The sequence below is a fragment of the Schistocerca cancellata genome, chromosome 7 (assembly GCF_023864275.1).
Source record: "Schistocerca cancellata isolate TAMUIC-IGC-003103 chromosome 7, iqSchCanc2.1, whole genome shotgun sequence".
Lineage (NCBI taxonomy): Eukaryota > Metazoa > Arthropoda > Insecta > Orthoptera > Acrididae > Schistocerca > Schistocerca cancellata.
In genome coordinates, this window is record NC_064632.1 from 586,969,167 (window position 1) to 586,989,647 (window position 20,481).

Sequence of the window (20,481 nt, forward strand, 5' to 3'; positions counted from 1 at the left end):
AAACTTTGTGCGGTTAGTATGGTTCATTCTGCACAAGCGGAGCAGAGGTTTTGCACATAAGGCGATCAGAACACGACTGACAGTGATGTATTGCTCGCTAGAGCGATAGGCAGTGAAAGTCAGAGGAGTTATCAACGAAGCTGGACCCAAAACAATAACATGAAATGCCACCCCGCATTTCCTCGCCATTTAGAAATATTTTGAAGTACGGCGAGTGGAGCGAAATGTTCTAACGACGGTACGGGCCGCAATGGGGAAATGCACTGGTAGTAGCCATTTTGATTGAGGGCAGACTGTTACTGCCCGGGGCCTGGGAGCGAGTATTTCGGAAACAGGAAAGGTGGTCGGCTGTTCGCGTGCTGTCGTCGTCAGCACCCGTGGAAACCGGTGGAAGGAAGCTGAGACTATGCGTTAGCGAAAAGCTGACCGACGTACACAACTCATCACAGAACGCGGAGGACGTAGGCTTGCCCATTCTGTAAAGCAGGGTACCCTCTGCAGCTGGCGACCTCTACCTGTTCCCTGGTTGAAACAACATCGTCAATTACACTGAAGAGGCAAAGAGATTGATACACCTGCCCAATATGGTCTAAGGCCCCCATGAGCACGCAGAAGTGCCACAACATGACGTGGCATGGACTCGACTAATGTCTGAACTAATGCTGGAGGGAACTGACTCCATGAATCCTGCAGGGCTGTCCGTAAATCCGTAAGAGTAGGACGGGGTGGAGACCACTTCTTGAACAGCACGTTGCAAGGCAACTGCGCCAGAAACTTCTTGTCTTATACACACGTTCAGACTCACTTAAATCTTGATGATCTGCCATTGTAGCAGCAGTAATTGATCTAACAACTTCGCCAGGCGCTTGCTGTTTTATACAGGCGTTGCCGACCGCAGCGCCTTATTCTGCCTGTTTACGTTTGAGTATGCATGTTGTAACGGAACATATTAAAGGCTTTACTGTACCGAAGTATGCGATAACTTCCAAATTCAACCAGTTTAACGAGTATTTATGATTATAGAAATGTTATTGTGTATGTTAACAATGATTCCATAACATGTCTCCACAAACAGTCAACCCATTAAATTATACTGAATAACTGACCCACACAAAAGTATATATCACTTGATCACTGATACAGCAAATGTCATCATGTAAAAACACTAAGTTCATCTTAAATAATTAATATGAAGTACGAAAAATAGTGGCCAACTTAGGTATTTTGGATCTCCTTAAATAAAAATCACCCAGTGAAACCTATTTGTTCACTAGGAGCGGTTTCACTCAGTATTCACGAAATCAATCCTATTTTAGACGAAAACCAATGTAATTCTTAATAATTCATGTTATTTACTTATTTATGCAAATTAGAGAAGTCAATTGACAAACTTCTAAAAAACGGCCTTTTTGTAACAAAGAATTATTCTGTCAAGTCAACAAATCTGTCTGTCATTTTAATAACATGTTAAATTATGTCACTCGATGCAAATTAATAACTTTTCTGCACAAATTATGATAACAGATGTACATGTGACTTGTAAACTATATCTCTTTTTAATAGTTCTTTGACAATGTTATAAATACAAGCAGCAAGAAGGGTCGGGGGGCAGTCAGAATGTCACTTTGGTAAAGTGTGTTTATGTGTTATTGTTTGAGGTGGATAAACAATGCAAAGAACATGTAAAGGAAGTACTACTTTGTGTTGTGTCATGGTCTTTGGTGGACAGTGGAATTAAGATGGCCACCAGAGTAATAAATATTTGAAGTTTACATATTTGTTGGTTTCGCTCGTTCTTTATCATCAAAAGCACATAAAAAAACACGGGACCTCATGTTTTTAACCCTAGACAACCAGATTTAGAGCCAGCATCAACATCGAGACACAGCAGCGATCCAGCAAGTAGCAGCGATTACCACAACACAATGCAGTTTAATGGCGCCAACCTAACATCAAGTGCTAACAAGCTCCGTAAATGGGAGTGAAATAGTGCGATTATAGCAATTAGCAATATCTACGACCAGGCGACCATTACAATGTCTATACCAGTTCTTTGGTGCTTCAGTACATGACTGCAGTGCACAAGGCTCCACCGTGGACCAGTGGAAACACGTCCACTGGTTTCTTGTCAGATGTACTCGACGGCCGTGTATGGATATGCCGTCATCCAGGAGAACGGCTGCGTGAAACGTACACCGTCCTATGGACGCAGGCCACGGGTGGCAGTATTACGCTAAGAGTGACATTCACCTCAGCTGCCATGGAACGTGTGGTGATCATTGTTTCGGACCATCTACGGGCCCCAACGGCTTAATGCTCCAAGTCTTCCGCGACGGCGACGTCATCTTCCAGCAAGATAACTGGTCTTGTCACAAATCCTTGTATTCGTCAAGATGGAGGATGACAGTTTTCTTCCACGCTTAGTGTTTACTGACGAGGCAACATTCCATTTGAATGGAAAGGCTGACCGTCATAATGTGAGAATATGGGGTACGGAACGACCACATGAAGTTGTACAACATGAGAGGGACTCTCCAAAATTTAATGTGTTTGTGCAGTTTCACGGGTAAAGCTATATGGTCCATTTTTCTTCGCTGAGAACACTGTTACAGGAAGTACATATCTCGATATGCTTGAGAACTTTCTTTTCCCACAGTTGGAGACTGATTCGAACGACTTCGTGTACCAAGTGGATAGATGCCACACTGGCATCTGGAAGTGCGGCGGCTGGTCCCGGCGGAGGTTCGAGTCCTCCCTCGGGCATGGGTGTGTGTGTTTGTCCTTAGGATAATTTAGGTTAAGTAGTGTGTAAGCCTAGGGACTGATGACCTTAGCAGTTAAGTCCCATAAGATTTCACACACATTTGAACACATTTGGAAGTGCGTGAATTTTTAAATAATGGACGATGGATTCGTCGCACAGGACCAAATGATTCAGCCTTACATTACTGGACTCCAAGGTCACTGGACCAGACTGTATGTGATTATTTCTAGTAGGGGTTTGTAAAAGACTATGTTTATGTTCCCTCGTTACCAACAACAATGAATGAACTGAGACATAGGTTCAAATGGTTCAAATGGCTCTGAGCACTAGGGGACTCAACTGCTGTGGTCATAAGTCCCCTAGAACTTAGAACTACTTAAATCTAACTAACCTAAGGACATCACACACATCCATGCCCGAGGCAGGATTCGAACCTGCGACCGTAGCGGTCGTGCGGTTCCAGACTGTAGCGCCTTTAACCGCTCGGCCACTACGGCCGGCGAACTGAGACATAGGAAAACAGCAGCTGTGGAAGCTGTAACTCTAGACATGGGCGCTGCAGTGTGGGAACAATTTGAATACCGTATTGACATATGTCATGCATTTAAAGGGGGAGGGGGGGGGGGGGGGGAAGGGCGTATTGAACACCTATAAAACGTACGAAAAAAAACTTTTTGACTTTCCCATTTATCAAAAAATATAATTCATTGTTTATGTTTATTAGTTTCAGAAATACAGCCGTGCCAAATCGGATGATTCTTTTCGATACACCGTGTATTCATTACATAGGAATAATATTTAAGAACAATGCCTGGTGTCCATTCTGGAATCTCAAGTAGATAAATGTTTAGAAAAATATGTACACAAACATCTTCACAAATCGTTTACTCCATTATTTAATTTGTTCCGAATTCATTCACTACTTGAAAACAATAATATTGAAACAAATTACAATGAACAAAAACAACCGCCAGTGCCCATAACCTAATGTAACCCTTCCCAGAAACGACCGATTTATGCAACCTTAAAAGTATCTGGTTACTTTCTTCGTGAATTACAGGTGCTGACGGAGAAAGAAAATACATTGCCTGAAAAAAAAAAAAAAAAAAAAAAAAGAAGCAGCCAGAAGTGGAGGTGTATGAAACTTCGTCCACTGAGACGGTATGTGATGTTGCTTTAGTGATCACAATATTCAATCAAATTTACGAAGAACTTCCTAGTGTCTTACCAGTATGAAATTGGACTCCATCTGGCCTAGATTCATGCGTTGGTTTCGGTGGTCAGGGCGTCATAAAGACGTCGTATCACCTCCTGAGGTAAACTGGCCCACAGCTGCTGTAAAGGATATTTGACATCCTGGATACTGGTGGCACTTGCGTGGGGCGACGTCCGAGCTGCACCGCACATGTGTTCTGTCGGGGACGCATCCGAGTATCCAGTTGCCCACGAGAGTACCTCAGCAGCACGCAGGCAGCTCACAGGGACACATGCCATAAGTGGACGAGCATTGTCCTGTTGAAAAATTGCACCGCGATAATGTTGCACGAGAGGTAACAATAATCATGAGGGCGAAGGATGTCCGTGAGGTGCCGTTGGCCCGCCACAGGTCCCTAAATCACTAGCAGTTATGGTCTCAAGTCATAAGCAACGGCTCCTCGCACTATGACGCCATAAGTAACACCGCTGAGTCTCACCAAAGCACTGGAAGAATGGGACCTCTCTCCAGTGTCGCCCTAGGCAGTGCAGAACCTCGATTCGTCTCCGAACACAACGCGATGCAGTCCGTGCTTCCCAGTACGGCACCACTCCAAATGCAACCTCCGTGGACGCCAGTCCGCACACGGGGCGGTAACTGCCAGACCCCACTGCTGCCAGTTTCCGACCAGTCCTGCGAGATGACTCAGAATGTCTCAGGGGCTCTCGGATGGCGGGTGTGGTGGTCAGAGATTGTCGGCAGAAGCCTTGAAAACGACTGTGCCTGGCCTCACGTTCAATTGCCACTCAACGTCGGGCCGGTGTTACATCCAAATCCCACAGAAAACTGGATATTGCACGATTCGACCAACCGGCCAAATCGAAACTCACTGTGGGGCTGTAACCTCCCCCTCACTTATCGACCTTAATGACAGTGAAAAATTAAACCACGTGTACCTAATGGAAATTTGGGAAAAGCAATCGTCACCGAAGTTAATCTGTCGGTAAAGAGGGAGGAAAGGGTTACATCTAAAATGAAAGGAAAAATGCAAATGAAACTGGTGGAAATTAATTTTGAAAAAGGGGTAAAGTTAATAAAGAAAGTAAATGTGCGGCCGTTATGTTAACAATTAATTAGCGGTAATTAGGTATTTGAGATTTGTGGGAAATTACGGTCGCCAGTCCTAAGGACAATTACTATAGTAACTGAAAAAGAAACGTTATTACACATATAATTAGCACTAGAAGCGTGGCAACTGAAGGTTGACACGTGTAGTGTGAAAACTGAAAGTTTGTCAGAAGTAATAAATTTCGCTACACTCTGACTTAATTTAGCAAAAGAATTAATAAAACCGGAAAATTGAAAGTTAATTTAGTGACTGAAATTAACAGTGAGCTTTGTTTCTGAAGCACAACGAAATTCAGTAAAATGCGGTTAGTCTTGGACTACCTCAACAATCATTTCAAAAGCTACTTGAATCTACGCAATTTAGAAATAAGAGATTTAACTTTGAACTTGAATTAAATGATTCTGAACAATTAACAATAGTAACATTTAGTACGTACCAAGCTGAGCTGCAGTCACAGGTAAGCTAAAATACGGTAACAAAACTCGCACTCTTAAGTTGTGCTTGTGTAATCTAAGTATTGTAGCTTTAACTGAACTTTGAAATTAAAGCAGTGAAATGCTATAATATTAATTTAATGCTGGCATTTGAATTTCAATGACACTCGGGTTCGTTCCGGAAAAGGAAGGGCCCCTGCTTGGCAATGCAATTGGGACAATGAGCGACAAAGGTTCATGCTAAGTTGCTGTAATTATAGTTACGAAAATGGTACAGTTTGAAAAGCTGAGGTCTGCCATACAGTTCTAAAACTTTACGTGCTTCCAGTCTTCCTTGTTGGTTGATTGAAGGTTTGAAGCCGTCGATCGAGGAGGTGGCGACAGTCACTCATTGTCGGCCGTCCCTGTTGCAGAAGCTGGATGTTGGCGCACCTTCTTCTCGACACGGTCACCAGACGAAACGGGCTCTTGATGTGCGCCAGCTAATGCTTCCCGTCCGCGACACCATGACAGAAACTATCATCGCAAGTCGAGCGCAATTACATGCTGCCAAACCCCGAAAGCGCGGCAACCCGCGGGAGCTTCACACAACACACCTGCTCCACTCGCTACTCCAGCCAGACTCTCTCTCTGCCCGCACTCCACGCGCCAGCGTTAACACTACCAAAGATCCTACAGACTTTGATTCTTCACACGACCTATCGATGTAATCGTTCGATAGCAGTTTTCCCTAGGCAAGACCCAGCGTAAAAATACAAATAATATTTACGAAACAAACCAATTATACATCGACATAAATGCATAAATATATATATACAAACAGTAAAACAATTACAATATATAAAGAGACAGAAATGTCGTATCTTGAGGTAACAAAGCAAGGAAAAAAAAATAATAGTACAATAGATGGTAATAGGAGGATATGCATTTCCGGCGTTACAGGGCCCCACTGAAACAAAAAACAAAAAAATGGTTCAAATGGCTATGGGATTTAACATCTATGGTCATCAGTCCCCTAGAACTTAGAACTACTTAAACCTAACTAACCTAAGGACAGCACACAACACCCAGTCATCACGAGGCAGAGAAAATCCCTGACCCCGCCGGGAATCGAACCCGGGACCCCGGGCGTGGAAGTGAGAACGCTACCGCACGACCACGAGCTGCGGACCCCCCTGAAACTCTCTCAGATGCTAATAATGCTGTCTCTGACAAGTACGTGGCATATTCGAGTCCTTCACAGTGAACACTCAACACTGGATGCGGTTCACGTTCCTTGTATATCCTCCCAGACCTGGTAACAGCAATAAACAATAATAACGCTAATGCACTCTGGTGGCTAGTGTACAGAGAACTGCAACTCCCGTCATTTACATATAGCTCGAGGGTGTGTACGTGTAGCACGATGTTACGTTGACATCCAACCATGTCGTGTAAGTGCTTCACTTTTTTTGTAAGATGCTGTACTTTTCTGCATAATAGCTCTTTCTTCACGATGTATTTACTTCTGATTAGATAAAATGTTATTATCCAATTTAATTGACTTAAGCAAATGACACCATGCAGCTTTTATTTTTTATTTTTTTATTTTTATTTTTTATTTATTTATTTATTTATTTACCTGCAGAGAAAATGAAGCTAATTTGCAAACCTACGAGTACTCGCATATGTGACCCACGAAGGATACAAATAACTCATTAATTAACGGCATTTCGGCTAAAATGCGCCGGCCAGGGTGGCCGAGCGGTTCTAGGCGCTACAGCCTGGAGCCGCGCGACCGCTACGGTCGCAGTTTCGAATCCTGCCTGGGGCATGGATGTGTGTGATGTGCTTAGGTTATTTAGATTTAAGGGGCTCCGGAACGCCCTATACTTGCAATGTTAAAATAACGCTTATAAATTACATCTTTCCCCACAAAGTATTTGAGGTAGGAAGTTGAACTTTTTACAGATTATTTATTGGAATATGGGCTACAACTTAACACAGGGATTTTACAAAATTTTAGTTCAGTTATTAAAGATGATTTTTTTTCAATTGTAATGAAAATTCACAACATTTTTTTGCAATTTTTTATTTATATATTCAAAAATATACAGTTTTTTGGAAAAAGGCTGTGTTAAATTATGCAGAAGGTACTGTGTAACATTTACTGAAAGTCTGAAACAAATATGTTTGGAAGATCCTTAGAAAACATGTAATTAGTATGAGAAAATAAAAGTTTTAGTGCATTCCAGGTCCATAGGATGGATTATCTTCATCCTCTGCAAACTCCTCCTCCAGCTTCCTCTTGTTCCTCCTCCTGTTTACTCTTGCTTGTATTTCTAGACTCTTTACAGCCCTGTCTGCAGCCCGAAGGCGTTCCTTGTCTAAAGCAAGCGTCGCTCGTACCATGTTAGAATGTTATTATTTACAGTAATAACACATACCTTTGGCTTTCCAACATTTCTCCTTTTCTTAAAAGCCTTCAGAGGATTTCTAATAACTTTACTTTTACTCATTATTATACTTCAACAAAACAGAGACTCAAGAAACAGAATTAATTACGAATATTTTCGAGATAACGACAGAGTAAATAAACATGAAACAATCGACAATCACACCAGCGATATATATTGAACCATCACAGGTTAGCCACAACACATACTTTATCTCACATCACTAAAATGTACCTGATGAACACGGACGTTAATAATAACACCATTTGACAGCAGTTTAACAGCGCCACAGTGGGTCACGCCCATGTAGAACACATTTCAAAAAAAATTTAAAAATAGTTGTAGTCTTCGGAATTGAATAAATTATATATCTATTAAAAGGTAATAGTCTGCAGATTCAGAAAACGCAAAAAAGTAAAAATTGAACTTTTCATGATTTTGAGCCTTTCCGGAGCCCCTGAAGTAGTTCTAAGTTCTAGGGGACTGATGACCTCAGAAGTTAAGCCCCATAGTGCTCAGAGCCATTTTTGAAGCTAAAATGTCGTAGCCCCTGCTGTAGTTTTTCCATTATAAACGGGACGTCATTTCCCCGAGAGACGTCTCACTGCCCAGTCGCTAGTACGCCTACGAAGGAGAAGGTTATAACAATACTACGGAAAGAGAAATATTGCTGACATACGTCACTATACGCAGGAGAGTCATGTACGATCTTGAGCTTCGGTTTCGGGGCAAGAGGATTCCGTTGTATACATTTTTATATAATGACAAAAACTCAAATCAGGTAAATTACAATAATCAAAGTGACAGGTGGCCTGGTGGATCTTTAGGAAGATCTTGATCAGATATGTGCATCATATGAAGATTATTCTACGAGAGACTGTCAACATTGTACTTAACTCTCCAATGCCACGTCAATGACGTTCACAACACGAACAGCGCATAACTTTAAAGATAAATATAAGAAGGAGATAATGTAAGCCAGCGATCAATCGCGAAATTTATTATCTTCACTGTAGCCTGCGCAGGTAAGAACAATTCGCACATTTTTTACACACCAATGAATCCGAGATCCATTCCAAACCTATTGCCTCAAATGAAAACCGCTTTAACAAGTTTGTTTGCGTGGCCGTCCTCCGCAGCAGGCATAGAAATAGTTTTGTAAATAAAACCGCCTTTTTCTGCTGCCACTTAATTTATTTATCCCATACGCGTTTCGCCTTCTCCTGTTCTAAGGCATCATCAGTGGGATCTATAACGATACAGTTTTGTTAGCATTAGATTATTAAACAGTTCGTGCCGCGATTTTTTATGTAAAACAGTATCTTCTCATCTGGTCTGGAGGTCGCACTATCACTATATTACTGCCATATAAACACAACTTTGCGTTCTGACCTTATTCACACTTTTCACCATGTTTCTCCTTCTTTTTTGTGGTGTACTATTGTTCTTTTGCCACTCGATATAACTATGAGGAGGACACTGCTTTTAACAACGTAAATAGTGCAACTCCATTACGTGTATCCTCCTCCTTGGCCTATTTACGTACTTGTTGCCTCCATTACGAACTTCTGTTCATGATGTTCATACCGTGTGTGTGTATGATATATATATATATATATATATATATATATATATATATATATATATATAGAGAGAGAGAGAGAGAGAGAGAGAGAGAGAGAGAGAGCGAGCTGAATAGTTTTTTTCGGGGGGGGGGGTTGGAGGTTGGTCGTTTGAATTGTATGAATGCACTAGCTGCTAGCGAGTGGTTGAAAGCTTTGCTGACAGCTGATTTGACTTTTCGTTTCAATATTCTGTGGAGGGGTTCATGGATAAGTGAGTGTAAAGATGTTGGGCGGTATTATTATTATATTGGATAGTACTATTACATTAATCCTCTTTGGGAGCGTTATTCTGTTATTTTATCTATGTGTGTAAAAATGAATTGCTTGGCATGCGTACTTGATCAAGTACACATGCCAAGCAATCATACACTACTGGCCATTAAAATTGCTACACCACGAAGATGACGTGCTACAGACGCAACATTTAACCGACAGGAAGAAGATGCTGTGATATACGAACGATTAGCTTTTCAGAGAATTCACACAAGGCTGGTGCCGGTGGCGACACCTACAACGTGCTGACATGAGGAAAGTTTCCAACCGATTTCTAATACACAAACAGCAGTTGACCGGCGTTGCTAATGAAACGTTGTTGTGATGCCTCGTCTAAGGAGGAGAAATGCGTACCATCACGTTTCCGACTTTGATAAAGGTCAAATTCTAGCCTATCGCGATTGCGGTTTATCGGGTGGGTTCAGGAGGGTAATACGGAACGCCGTGCTGGATCCCAACGGCCTCGTAATCACTAGCAGTCGAGGTGACAGGCATCTTATCCGCATGGTTGTAACGGATCGTGCAGCCACGTCTCTATAACTGAGACAACAGATGGTGACGTTTGCAATACAACAACCATCTGCACCAACAGTTCGACGGCGTTTGCAACAGCATGGACCATCAGCTCGGAGATCATGGCTGAGGTTACCCTTGACGCTTCATCACAGAGAAGAGCGCCTGCGATGGTGTACTCAACGACGAACCTGGGTGCACGAATGGTAAAATGTCATTTTTTCGGATGAATCCAGGTTCTGTTTACAGCATCATGATGACCGCATCCGTGTTTGGCGACATCCCGGTGAACGCACATTGGAAGCGTGTATTCGTCATCGCCATACTGACGTATCACCTGGCGTGATGGTATGGGGTGCCATTGGTTACACGTCTCGGTGACCTCTTGTTCGCATTGACGGCACTTTGAACAGGGGACGTTACATTTCAGATGTGTTACGACCCGTGGCTCTACCCTTCATTCGAACCCTGCGAAACCGTACATTCCAGCAGGATAATGCACGACCGCATGTTGCAGGTCCCGTACGGGCCTTTATGGATACAGAAAATGTTCGACTGCTGCCCTGGCCGGCACATTCTCCAGATCTCTCACCAATTGAAAACGTCTGGTCGATGGTGGCCGAGCAACTGGATCGTCACAATACGCCGGTCACTACTCTTGATGAACTGTGGTACCGTGTTGAAGCTGCATAGGCAGCTGTACCTCTTCACGCCATCCAAGATCTGTTTGAATCAATGCTCAGATTACGGCCAGAGATGGTTGTTCTGGGTACTGATTTCTCAGGATCTATGCACCCAAACTGCATGAAAATGCAATCACATGTCAGTTCTAGTATAATATAATTGTACAATGAATACTCGTTGATCATCTGCATTTCTTCTTGGTGTAGCAATTTTAATGGCCAGTAGTGTATATGTATATATAACCTAAATCCTACGTAATAAAAGTTGGCTCTGATGCTACATTACAGACACTTTCGACCTCTACGCAAAATTGCTTGAAACTATCCGTCCGTTTTCATATTCACCCTCCCCCCAAATCTTGTGGCGCGAGACAGGAGGGCTGAAGAAGCATAAACAGCTTTTTCTGCGTCGTATCACCAAATTCCGTCGAATGGTTTTGAACGGTCCCTGGACGTCACGTTCAGTCGAGTTGCAGGCGCACGATGTCCTTAGAAAAGAGTGTAAGCAGTGTAGAAGGTTGCTCATCAGACTGGAAACTGTCCTTTCCGACCCAGAAATGTGTGGTTATCAACAGCGCCCAAGGGAAGAGGGGATTTCATTGATGCCCTTTATGCCGCCCCCTGAGGCCTTTTCGTCTCTATTCTGAGCGGCGGTGTGTCTGTAATGCTTTCCTCGGCCACCCACAAGAAAGTCTCGCGATTTCAAAGCTGGTTGTCTGGTTGTCGCGGTTCTGACCTCCATCGCAGAGGCTCTAAATGAAGGGGTGAAATGTGAGTCAGCGGGACTGGGGGGGGGGGTGGGGGTGGGGGGGAGGGTGGTGACGACCTTCCCATCGTGTGACATATCCACGATGGCGTTGAGCAGAATTATGGTGGATTTTGGTGCCAATGTGACGTCATTAACCCACCTTGCGCCTCACATGAACTGCTGAGCTCTGGCCTTTTTTTCGCGTGTGTCGACTCCTTGCTGTTTGAACCGTCTCAGAGCCAGAGCGTGAAGTCACAGGGCGTCACGCTTTTGCTCCGTTACAAAGGAACGTGGTAGGCACCTTTGAGCCAAATTTCAAACTTTTACGCCGCAATGGGAGACAGTTAGCGGGTTTCGAAAAACTGACTGCTTTAACTGTGTTGTACAGTTTAGTCTCACTTAAAAGACGATGCTTACAATTAATTAAAACGTCGATAAAGACATACCAGTATCTTTTTTAACACCTGACCTACACAAAAGCCATCATTTTTTAATCCTCTGGGCCAACGGAATAGTTTGAGGTATATCATAATAGCATCATGCTACACTTTTAATTTTGACATTGTTTTAGTGATTTCTGTTTTGTATGCTTTTAGCTCTTCGAATCCCGTTTAACTCGGTTTAGTTAAAACATTAAAAACACAATTTGTGTGCAACCAGGAACTGCGATTTCTGAGGCATTCTCAGTGCCATTTGGATGCACTGACCTATCCGCATTATTAGCCATCAACGTACACTGATCTCCAGTTGCTAAGCAACAGAGACATCATTGGACAGGAAAAATCACAGGCAACGATGGACGGCATGAAACACAGTAAATACGTAATGCTGGCGGAGTGGTATATTTATAACGTAAAACGGTACAGATTTCACCACATGGGAGTGCTGAATAACAGACATAAATAACTTTCATGTTTGACAGACTCCTCACATAAAGGTCGATATCGGACTCAAGTAACGAATACGCCCTCCTCGGGCACTAATGAACATTTTGCACCCGTTATTCATGCTTCCTATCATACTGTTAAGATTTTCAGGGCTATTGTTCCGCTTCTCTCTCAAAGCGGTGTAACTAACCTGTTTCTACGGGTTATTACGTTATTATTGGGAATGTAAATACTTATTGCTTGGGAAGTTAACGTGAGAAGATTAGGGTCGCCACCGGCTCTAATCGTACAACTAATCGAAGGTTTGGTCGAGTCGGAAAATAGATTGATTTGATCACAGACCAAAAACACACAAAATACATACGTTGTGATATCGCTCGTAGTGGATACAATGTAATTAATAGTATTGCTCGTGCACTGTGCACTGTTCACGACAATCAAACATTTAAAATAAAATAGAACGTGCATGAACACTGCATAACATCAGCTCCCAGCAGCACACCTGAAAATAAGACTTAATCTACACTCCTGGAAATTGAAATAAGAACACCGTGAATTCATTGTCCCAGGAAGGGGAAACTTTATTGACACATTCCTGGGGTCAGACACATCACATGATCACACTGACAGAACCACAGGCACATAGACACAGGCAACAGAGCATGCACAATGTCGGCACTAGTACAGTGTATATCCACCTTTCGCAGCAATGCAGGCTGCTATTCTCCCATGGAGACGATCGTAGAGATGCTGGATGTAGTCCTGTGGAACGGCTTGCCATGCCATTTCCACCTGGCGCCTCAGTTGGACCAGCGTTCGTGCTGGACGTGCAGACCGCGTGAGACGACGCTTCATCCAGTCCCAAACATGCTCAATGGGGGACAGATCCGGAGATCTTGCTGGCCAGGGTAGTTGACTTACACCTTCTAGAGCACGTTGGGTGGCACGGGATACATGCGGACGTGCATTGTCCTGTTGGAACAGCAAGTTCCCTTGCCGGTCTAGGAATGGTAGAACGATGGGTTCGATGACGGTTTGGATGTACCGTGCACTATTCAGTGTCCCCTCGACGATCACCAGTGGTGTACGGCCAGTGTAGGAGATCGCTCCCCACACCATGATGCCGGGTGTTGGCCCTGTGTGCCTCGGTCGTATGCAGTCCTGACTGTGGCGCTCACCTGCACGGCGCCAAACACGCATACGACCATCATTGGCACCAAGGCAGAAGCGACTCTCATCGCTGAAGACGACACGTCTCCATTCGTCCCTCCATTCACGCCTGTCGCGACACCACTGGAGGCGGGCTGCACGATGTTGGGGCGTGAGCGGAAGACGGCCTAACGGTGTGCGGGACCGTAGCCCAGCTTCATGGAGACGGTTGCGAATGGTCCTCGCCGATACCCCAGGAGCAACAGTGTCCCTAATTTGCTGGGAAGTGGCGGTGCGGTCCCCTACGGCACTGCGTAGGATCCTACGGTCTTGGCGTGTATCCGTGCGTCGCTGCGGTCCGGTCCCAGGTCGACGGGTACGTGCACCTTCCGCCGACCACTGGCGACAACATCGATGTACTGTGGAGACCTCACGCCCCACGTGTTGAGCAATTCGGCGGTACGTCCACCCGGCCTCCCGCATGCCCACTATACGCCCTCGCTCAAAGTCCGTCAACTGCACATACGGTTCACGTCCACGCTGTCGCGGCATGCTACCAGTGTTAAAGACTGCGATGGAGCTCCGTATGCCACGGCAAACTGGCTGACACTGACGGCGGCGGTGCACAAATGCTGCGCAGCTAGCGCCATTCGACGGCCAACACCGCGGTTCCTGGTGTGTCCGCTGTGCCGTGCGTGTGATCATTGCTTGTACAGCCCTCTCGCAGTGTCCGGAGCAAGTATGGTGCGTCTGACACACCGGTGTCAATGTGTTCTTTTTTCCATTTCCAGGAGTGTAAAACACTTGTTTTAAAATAAAAGAGGAAACTAATCACTGGACCTGTGCGTAAGGAAACGCGTTGGATGTGCTAACGGGAAAGCTATGAGGTGAGTGGCTTAGGGGCAAAAACGTAACCTCGGAACACAAGAGAAAATTGTGGATAAAATCATTTATTCCTAAGACATTAAAGAAAAGCATCGATACATTTACCGTTATAATCTACACCTAAAATCATTGGTGTGAATCATTCATACCACTGCCGTTGCCTGATCGCAATAAGTCGTAAAGCGGTACACGTTGTGCAGTACACCCGCGTACCCACGTGGTTTGTGGAGACGCACTTCGCAGGTATCGTGTCCAAGTTGCAACAATATCACATCACACAATCATGAGCGGTTAACGTTCTTTAACACAAACATGAGACCGGACAGTTAGTAATGACGGTAGCCCAACAAAACTTTAATGTTCAACCACGTGGTCGGCTCCCCACGGACGAAAGATACATAAAGCAAGGAAAATTTACGAGAAGGCAAAACTATTAATATTTAGAAAAATGAAAGCTTATACAGGCACAGCTGAAGGCAAACAGACATTCATACACTTCTCGTTGACAAACGAGTCTGACAGGAGCAGTGCAGGCATATTCTACAGGGTTTAAGTCCGGGGAGTGTGCATGCCTAAACAGACGGACCTGATCCAGAATAATCTCTCTGCAATACCGCTGCGCTTCAACACAACCTCACGCAGCGGTGTCCAGCCATTGTGCGTAATGCCTGCCTACACCGTAGCGTCTAAACTATACCGGTGACTTTCATGAACATTATGTGGTGTGTAAATAGTTCCCCAGTCTGTCCACACTAACTGGTGACCGGAATCACCTGCCACAGTGAAGCGAGAGTCGTCGGAGGACATCAGTCTGGGCCACTGTTGCTGAGCGCAACCAGTATGCTCCGTACACCGACCAACTCTCTCTCTCGACGATGTCGTCATTGAAGTGGACTGCAGTTTAACAGGCTTCTGAGTTCACTGATTTAAAAGTTGCGAAGTGAATTCGGCAGATACGCGTGTATCGGTAACGGTTGCAAAGTCTACGGCGATCTGAAAAGGAGAGAGAGCGGTGTGGTGGTGCGTCAGCGACCACTGCCATGCTTTCGCACAGCACTCCCACCTTCTGCGGCCTTTTCTAATCGCGAGCTGGGACTCGTGGACACACTGATTACTGCGGCCACAGTAGTTACGCTTTGACCGGCTTCGTGTCGTCAAACTGCTCGTCCACGATCATAAGCACCCGAATGATACGCTGCCGTACCAGACAGAATGTCGGACTAATCAGTTCCAGAGTAACTTTCGTCAAACATAGACTGCGTTACAGAGCGTTGTTCAAAAATGTTCAAATGGGTGTGAAATCTTATGGGACTTAACTGCTAAGGTCATGAGTCCCTAAGCTTACACACTACTTAACCTAAATTATCCTAAGGGCAAACACACACAGCCATGCCCGAGGGAGGACCCGAACCTCCGCCGGGCTTGCCATCCTTCTAACAGCCGTGTACCGCAAGTCTCTAGAGGAACGGAAGGTTCCAAATGATTGGAAAAGAGCACAGGTAGTCCCAGTCTTCAAGAAGGGTCGTCGAGCAGATGCGCAAAACTATAGACCTATATCTCTGACGTCGATCTGTTGTAGAATTTTAGAACATGTTTTTTGCTCGAGTATCATGTCGTTTTTGGAAACCCAGAATCTACTACGTAGGAATCAACATGGATTCCGGAAACAGCGATCCTGTGAGACCCAACTCGCTTTATTTGTTCATGAGACCCAGAAAATATTAGATACAGGCTCGCAGGTAGATGCTATTTTCCTTGACTTCCGGAAGGCGTTCGATACAGTTCCGCACTGTCGCCTGATAAACAAAGTAAGAGTCTACGGAATATCAGACCAGCTGTGTGGCTGGATTGAAGAGTTTTTAGCAAACAGAACACAGCATGTTGTTATCAATGGAGAGACGTCTACAGACGTTAAAGTAACCTCTGGCGTGCCACAGGGGAGTGTTATGGACCATTGCTTTTCACAATATATATAAATGACCTAGTAGATAGTGTCGGAAGTTCCATGCGGCTTTTCGCGGATGATGCTGTACTATACAGAGAAGTTGCAGCATTAGAAAATTGTAGCGAAATGCAGGAAGATATGCAGCGGATAGGCACTTGGTGCAGGGAGTGGCAACTGACCCTTAACATAGACAAATGTAATGTATTGCGAATACATAGAAAGAAGGATCCTTTATTGTATGATTATATGATAGCAGAACAAACACTGGTAGCAGTTACTTCAGTAAAATATCTGGGAGTATGCGTGCGGAACGATTTGAAGTGAAATGATCATATAAAATTAATTGTTGGTAAGGCGGGTACCAGGTTGAGATTCATTGGGAGAGTCCTTAGAAAATGTAGTCCATCAACAAAGGAGGTGGCTTACAAAACACTCGTTCGACCTATACTTGAGAATCCTCATCAGTGTGGGATCCGTACCAGATGGGGTTGACGGAGGAGATAGAGAAGATCCAAAGAAGAGCGACGCGTTTCGTCACAGAGTTATTTTAGTAACCGTGATAGCGTTACGGAGATGTTTAACAAACTCAAGTGGCAGACTCTGCAAGAGAGGCGCTCTGCATCGCGGTGTAGCTTGCTCGCCAGGTTTCGAGAGGGTGCGTTTCTGGATGAGGTATCGAATATATTGCTTCCCCCTACTTATACCTCCCGAGGAGATCACGAATGTAAAATTAGAGCGATTCGAGCGCGCAAGGAGGCTTTCAGACAGTCGTTCTTCCCGCGAACCATACGCGACTGGAACAGGAAAGGGAGGTAATGACAATGGCACGTAAAGTGCCCTCTGCCACACACCGTTGGGTGGCTTGCGGAGTATAAATGTAGATGTAGATGTAGATGTAGACCAGCCGCACAGTCCATGACTGCAGCGCCCAAGACCGCTCGGCTTAATCCCGCGCGGCACAGAGCGTTGTGCATCGGCTGCGCTACAGTTAACACGTCCCACTCTCTGTATTTTCTGTTACTTAATGATGACGTTTAGTTTGTGTGGGACTCAACTGCGTGGTGATCAGCGCCGGAAACAATTCTCAATCTTTTCGCTGTCCTATCGCGCCATCTTCCAGAATGGTGACGAAATGACGAGGACAACACAAGTACCCAGTCCCCGGGTGGAGAAAATCCCCGACGTGGCAGGGAATCGAGCGCGGGACCCCGTGATCCAGTGTTACTACCTTTGCTCGGGTGTTTCTTAGCAATTGCCTGTTGCTTCGTGGCAGTGAGCAGTTGTTCCTCAGCAATGTCAGTTGTTCCTTAGCAATTGTCAAACAGTGTATAAATTTACACATTACTTAATTTGAATCATTGCACATATCGTAATTCTGACGTAAGACTTGTCTGGCGCCATTATAATCGTGTCACTGACTCCTACAATAAAATCAGCAGCCTCAGGTGAAGGGTAGGCTTTTCGCAGTAACATCCGCGAGGGAGGTTGTTTCGTATGAGAGCTTTAGCATATGTACATGTTTATACAAAGTCGTGCTGCATTGCTTTTGTCTAGAGTGATGCAGAAAGATACGTCAGTAGTTCAGCGCAACGATCAGTTGTTGTTTACACTGAGAACAATAATAAACTATGATTGTTGCAGGTTTTTGTTTTGCATGTATAAACCTTAAAGACAACTTCAGAAGTATACACGAAGCGGCGGACCCGCACACTTCAGAACAAACAACTATGGCTATGAGTATTCGTGGCAGTTGTGGTAATGATCTTCTATATTCCAGAATGAGATTTTCACTCTGCAGCGGAGTGTGCGCTGATATGAAACTTCCTGGCAGATTAAAACTGTGTGCCCGACCGAGACTCGAACTCGGGAGCTTTGCCTTTCGCGGGAAAGTGCTCTACCAACTGAACTACCCAAGCACGACTCACGCCCGGTACTCACAGCCTTACGTCTACCAGTACCTCGTCTCCTACCTTCCAAACTTTACAGAAGCTCTCCTGCGAACCTTGCAGAACTAGCACTCCTGAAAGAAAGGATATTGCGGAGACACGGCTTAGCCACAGACTGGGGGATGTTTCCAGCTCAGTTGGTAGAGCACTTGCCCGCGAAAGGCAAAGGTCCCGAGTTCGAGTCTCGGTCGGGCACACAGTTTGAATCCGCCAGGAAGTTTCATATCAGCGCACACTCCGCTGCAGAGTGAAAATCTCATTCCGGAAACATCCCCCAGGCTGTGGCTAAGCCATGTCCCCGCAATATCCTTTCTTTCAGGAGTGCTAGTTCTGCAAGGTTCGCAGGAGAGCTTCTGTAAAGTTTGGAAGGTAGGAGACGAGGTACTGGCAGAAGTAAAGCTGTGAGTACCGGGCGTGAGTAGTGCTTCGGTAGCTCAGTTGGTAGAGCACTTGCCCGCGAAAGGCAAAGGTCCCGAGTTCGAGTCTCGGTCGGGCACACAGTTTTAATCTGCCAGGAAGTTTCATTTTATATATTGTTAGCGGGAACTCGAATTAAAACAAACAACATGCAGATGTCAGGTGATACAATCGGGAGAGAAAGACACGTCGTAGTTTCCCTTTCAGGATATCCCCTAGGAACTACGAAGCCATCCTGTGTCCAGAAACGTGTGAAGCCTGTTTCATTTTATTGTTGTATGAACGTCTTGGAAAACGAAATATTGCCTGGGGTGTTAAAGATCATTTCAGTTTTTGTCGTGCTGCGAAATGTGCGCAGTTACGATATAGAAGGAATTGCAAACTCAACAGAGACCCAAGGCGGCTGTGTAAGTCCCCAACCGCGCACCTGAAGGAGAGAACGAGGCAGGCGTTCCGACGAAGGGCAGACATCCGCCTCATGACGCAGTCCCAGGGTGCCACCTCCCTGTGAGACGGCAGCTGGACACAGCTGTAGCCAGGCGCAGTTACTGACTTCATTAAATAGCGAGAAACTGCTTTGCGTTCGTATTAATTGCCGATGACTCTCTTCGAAACAGCTTTTTAGGCCAGAGGCTAGAAGAAACGGCCCTGAACTGCGCGTGCAGCAGGTGTAGTCCGGTCAGAATTATCATTTCGTACTTGGTCTGTTGCAGCAACGTGCGAACTACACTGAAGAGCCAGACAAACTGGTACACCTGCCTAATATCGTGTAGGACCCGCGCGAGCATGCTGAAGTGTCGCAACACGCAGCGGCATGGACACGACTAATGTTGGAAGTAGTGCTGGAGGGAACTGACACCATTAATCCTGTAGGGCTATCCATAAATAAATAACAGTACGAGGGGGTGGAGATCTCTTCTGAACAGCACGTTGCAAGGCATCCCAGATATGCTCAGTAAATGTCTGGTGACTTTGGTGGCCAGCGGAAGCGTTTAAACTCAGAAGAGTGTTCCTGGAGCCACTCTGTACCAATTCTGGACGTGTGGGGTGTCACATTGTCCTGATGGAATTGCCCAAGTCTGTCGGAATGCACAATAGACATCAATGAATGCAGGTGATCATACAGGATGCTTAAGTAGTTGTCATCTGCCAGAGTCGTATCTAGACGTATCAGGGGTCCCATATCACTCCAACTGCACACGCCCCTCCCAAATAGAAAGCCTCCATCAGCTTGAACAGCCCCATGCTGACATGCAGGATCCATGGATTCATGAGCTTGTCTCCACACCCGTAATCGTCTATCCGCTCGATACAATTTGAAACGAGACTCGACCGACGAGGCAACACGTTTTCAATCATCAACAATCCAATGTCGGTGTTGACAGGCCCAGGCGATGCTTTGTGTCGTGCAGTCATCGCAGTCACCAAGGGTACACGAGAGGGCCTTCGGCTC